This window comes from Hypomesus transpacificus, chromosome 11, assembly GCF_021917145.1.
Source record: "Hypomesus transpacificus isolate Combined female chromosome 11, fHypTra1, whole genome shotgun sequence".
Taxonomy (NCBI): domain Eukaryota; kingdom Metazoa; phylum Chordata; class Actinopteri; order Osmeriformes; family Osmeridae; genus Hypomesus; species Hypomesus transpacificus.
Genome location: NC_061070.1, coordinates 16,839,046 through 16,844,499, shown reverse-complemented (window position 1 = coordinate 16,844,499; position 5,454 = coordinate 16,839,046).

Genomic DNA, 5,454 nt, shown 5'->3' with positions numbered 1-5,454 from the left:
AGATGTTCTACAACAGCCATTCCCAAACGTTTCCATTTCGCGGCCCACTTGCATAGCTCAAATATAATTGCACCCCATCACATCCGCATCCATATCCTCATCCATTCACTTAATTTGCTCTTATTGCACATGTTTAACAACACCACAGGAGCCAAACAGTTCGCTTTCACGGCAAAATGTATTTGAGCAGTCAAAGAAGACAAGACAGTGTCTATCATCGCCACAGAAAGCACACATTTTAAAGAGAGCTAACCTGCGAAACCACAACCATTCCTATAGTTCCATAACATAACGTCAAATAGTAAACTGCTGTATTGGCTATATACACGCGACAGTGATACCTATTTCCGTGAGAAAAAAAAGGCCACGTCTAGAACTTATTATGAAGTTGGAACCATTTTATCTCTATAAAGTTTCAAGATCAAGTTTCAAGTTTATCTCCACTTGTAACAAGAACAGGTAAACTGGGATTCTTAGGTCCTGCTTCTCTATGTGTAGAACTTTCTAAAACAGCAATTCCTAAACTGTGGGACTGTAATGCAGGTGGGCCACCAAACCAATGAAGACAAAAATATTAAAAATGAATACATATACAAATATGTATATATACTGTTGGTAGCTTACATTATTATTCAAATTCTTAAACATTTTAAAAATATATTTTGTCACGTTAATTTGCATATCTCACTTCACTATGTACACATCACTTCTGCATATTCCACAAGCCAGGTCTACAGCTTCTGGTAGCTAGCAGTTGTTTAAGTTCTCTCTCACAAAATGTCGGTTTTTACAAGTAGTTCGGTTTATCTTCCCAAAATGACAATCAATGATATACACTGGATTTGTGGCTGCCCTTCAAGCAAGAGGGAAAAGGAGTTCAAATTGTACTTACAAAGGTAAGGTTTATTTAATTCACATTAAAAGTAGCTAGTAGCTATCACTAGCTAGCTCTAGCTATCTGTGCAACACCGGATTTGAGGACAATTTTTAGCTCCATTAAATAGCACTAGAGAAGTTTGCCAATTTATCACCAGTCAGTATCCACCACATCTCAAGACAAACATGGAACTTTTTAAACAAGACACGTACTATAATGTACTGTAATGAGCTGAGTTCAGAGTATCCTGTTTAGTACTTTGATTCTACCCTCCCCCAAACAATAAAGCAACACACACACACACACATCGCCTCAGCCCTTGTCCCTCTGAGCTGTGGTAAATGCAGCAGACTGCACACAGCAGTGTTTACCCCTCAGAGAAGATTTAATGGCAACACACACACATCCCCCATAACACACACACACCAAATCCACTGGCCCTGGTGTTTAATTACTGTGATGTGTCAAAGGCAGTGATAGACAGCTGTGGGCAGACTGACACCAGAGGGGCAGAGGGGGCAGGAGCAGGAGAGAGAGGAGGGGAGAGAGGGGGAGGGGAGAGAGGGGCAGGAGAGAGAGGGGGAGGGGAGAGAGGGGCAGGAGAGAGAGGGGTAGGAGAGAGAGGAGGGGAGAGAGGGGGAGGGGAGAGAGGGGCAGGAGAGAGAGGAGGGGAGAGAGGGGCAGGAGAGAGAGGAGGGGAGAGAGGGGTAGGAGAGAGAAGAGGGGAGAGAGGGGGAGGGGAGAGAGGGGCAGGAGAGAGAGGAGGGGAGAGAGGGGCAGGAGAGAGGAGGGGAGAGAGGGGCAGGAGAGAGAGGAGGAGGGGAGAGAGGGGTAGGAGAGAGAGGAGGGGAGAGAGGGGGAGGGGAGAGAGGAGGGGAGAGAGGGGAGAGGGGCAGGAGAGAGAGGGGTAGGAGAGAGGGGGGGAGGAGAGAGAGGGGCAGGAGAGAGAGGGGTATGAGAGAGAGGGGTAGGAGAGAGAGGGGTAGGAGAGAGAGGGGGGGAGGAGAGAGAGGGGTAGGAGAGAGAGGGGTGGGAGAGAGAGGGGGAGGAGAGAGAGGGGGAGGAGAGAGAGGCAGATCTCCTGGTCCCACCAGCTCACTGTCTGATGCTAGTCCCACCTAACATGTAGACACTCCTCTCCATGTCTGATGCAAAGGGAAGGAAACACGACTAGAACTTCCTGTTGTTTTCTGCTCCATCAAAAACTGCAGAATATTCATATATTTATTCCGGAATGGGGGGAGGGGGGTGTACTAAGACACACGGTGATGACAGATATGACAGATATGTTCCTTTGTTGCTGCGCCGTGTTTAGAAGAGAGCCCCCACATGCATGAGGTTCTCTCAGCAGTAAAGGCAGGCTGACTGTAAAACAAGGATGTATAGTGGAAGTGCCGGATGAGACTGAGTGGATGTTTAAACTGACTGGAGTTAACATGAATAGGGCACATTGACACTGTGTCGGTCGCAAACGCTGGTATTGCAGGATTCACCAGGGAAAGCTGTTTCCCTCGTTAACATGGGTGGAGCCGGTCAAACTCAGGTTAGGTTGAGATAGGCGCCAGTCAAACTCAGGTTAGGTTGAGTTAACACAGATCTCAGCTGTGTGGTTAGAGTCACTCTTAGGGTGAGGCTCGGCAGTCGTTTGAACTATGGTGAGATATACTTACGTTAGGTGTGTATTTACAGTTGTAGAATTGACAGGTGAAATCTAAAGCACCCCAAGGCTACAGTTTGTTTACATTTACATTTATTCATTTAGCAGATGCTTTTACCCAAAGTGACTTCCAAGAGAAAGCTTTACAAAAGTGTTATCTTTTTATAGACTTTCGTCCATCTGTCCATCATCATTCAACAAAGACTGTGGAACACCAACAGCTATTCTGTCCCTACATACGAGCGTACCTCATCCTGTGACATCATCATCACCATGCCTTTCTGCTTGTCTCCATTGTGTCCAGCAAGGCAGAACATGACACGTTTCTGCATGTGACCAGCCGAGGCAGAGCAGACACAAGCAGCCTCCTCTCCCCGTCTCCGAGGGAAGGAGAGAAAAGGCTGGGGAAACGGGATGAGAAAAGGAAGAAAAAACGAAAATGTTATGCAAATGTGTTTTATAAGCGGAGCGCAGCATGTTGTTATGACACTGTCTATATTTAAAACAGGTCACCTTAACCCCGCCCCCCAAGCCTCAATGACACACGCAGGGTGTGAGTCTACGCTGACATCTGGATGTCGCACAAGTGCGCTGACAAAGACAAGCACACACACACACTGGTGAAGACACACGTAGGATGCAGGCACGCATACACACGTTTGGGCCACAAAGGAAAGGCTCACAAATACACACTCTCTCTGTCTCTCTCTGTCGCTCTCTCTCTGTCTCTCTCTCACACACACACGCTGACAACAATGCCTCTGATATATGTATGTATGTAAAACTGGCCACCATATTCTCTCCAGGCCGGGACCCAATCATTCCAGCACGGCGAACAGAGAGACAGCGAGGCAGTCAGGCACCACAGGTCACACAAGAGAACGCCTGACCCAGGCGCATTCATCCATCCCTCCATCCGTCCCCCTCTTCATTTGGCCCTTGCGTTCGTCCTCTCCTCCATATTCAACAACAGCACCATGCACGCATGCATTTGAGAGCGGGGGGAGGCGGGGGGGGGGACATGAAGGACAGAGTGTGTGGGGGTGGGGGAGGGGGGGAGGGTGTCCCTCTTCACCAAGCCTCAGGCTGTCCTTTTTGTAATGGAAGAGAGATGGCACTGACCACCAACCTGCCCCCCTCCCCCCTTGGCTGTCTCCGTCGTTCCCCTCCCCCTTGCTTCAGTCCAGACCGCATTTCAATAATTTCATCAGTTCATTTGCCTCCCAGATATGCCAGGAGCCTTTTTCCTTTGACTTCTATCTCCCTCTCTCCATCTTTCTCTCTCACTCCATCTCTCCATCTCTCTCTATCCTTCTCTCTCCTTCTCCCAATCTCTCTTCCTCTCCATTCCTCTCCATTTCTCTCTCTCCATTTCTCCATCTCTCTTTCCACGTTTCCCTCCGTCGCCTTGACCTACATTCTGAGGAGAGTGACACTGCTGGCCGGTCAGAGCGGGGCCGAGCAGGGCCCCGGTGCCGCCTCGCCTCGCGCCTCAGCCGTCTATTAAACATGCCTGTGTGCTATCTCTCCTGCTCCTGGAAGAATAATGAAAGGCAGTGCCATGACAGATTGGACATAGATGAGATTGCTGCCTTGACTATATGCACGGCTCGCTTCGCCCCGGCTTTGCATCTGAAATGGAGGGTGGGGGGATGGGGGTTGAGGGGGTAGGTGGAGCTGGTGGGCTGGGGGTGGTGTGTGTGTGTGTGTGTGTGTGTGTGTGTGTAGGGGGGAGCTGTGGAGGATTGGGATCGTGGAGCTACTGACATTTCTGACATTAACGGGACACACAGACACATTCACGCCAGTATGTGTACGCCCACACACACACACAGAAACACACACACAAACACACAGGAACACACACACAAACACACAGGAAAACACACACACCGATTGTGTGTGAGAGATTGAACACAGGTTGGCCTTTTGACTGTATCTCTACTCAACACATGGCAGCAGTAGACTATCCCTGTTTTCACCAAACACACACACACACACACACCAAAGACTCCCCACAGCCACTGTCGCCTGCCATCACAACACAGAAACATATGCTAATGCTGTTTACTGCAGATGTACAGAGAGGGAACATATACAGTCCCGTGCAGGAGCACAGACTGTTCATGCTGGGCATAACAACACAGACACACACAGAGACTCACTCACTCGGAGAAGTGCACACAGTGGAAGACACACACTCCCTTTCCACTTACAGTCAGACAGTCTGACAGCAAGGCAGGCAGGCGAGCATTTAGGCCGGCCGGCAGACAGACAGAAGGACAGGCAGCCAGACAGGCAGACACTGTCTAAGTGACTATGTGCACCATACCGGAGCAGAGAGTAGGGGTAGAGCAGGGGAACAGGGGGTAGAGTAGGGGGGTAGAGCAGGGGAACAGGGGGTAGAGTAGGGGGGTAGGGTAGGGGAACAGGGGGTACAGCAGGGGGGTAGGGTAGGGGAACACGGGGTAGAGTAGGGGGGTAGGGTAGGGGAACAGGGGGTAGAGTAGGGGGGTAGGGGGTAGAGTAGGGGGGGTAGGGTAGGGGAACAGGAGGTAGAGTAGGGGGGTAGGGTAGGGGAAGAGGGGGTAGAGTAGGGGGGTAGGGTAGGGAAAATGGGGGTAGAGCAGGGGGGTAGGGTAGGGGAACAGGGGGTAGAGTAGGGGGGTAGAGCAGGCGAACAGGGGGCAGAGTAGGGGAACAGGGGGTAGAGTAGGGGGGTAGGGTAGGGGAACAGGGGGTAGAGTAGGGGGGTAGGGTAGGGGAACAGGGGGTACAGTACGGGAGTAGGGTAGGGAAAATGGGGGTAGAGCAGGGGGGTAGGGTAGGGGAACAGGGGGTAGAGTAGGGGAGTAGGGTAGGGGAACAGGGGGTAGAGTAGGGGAACAGGGGGGTAGAGTAGGGAAACAGGGGGTAGAGC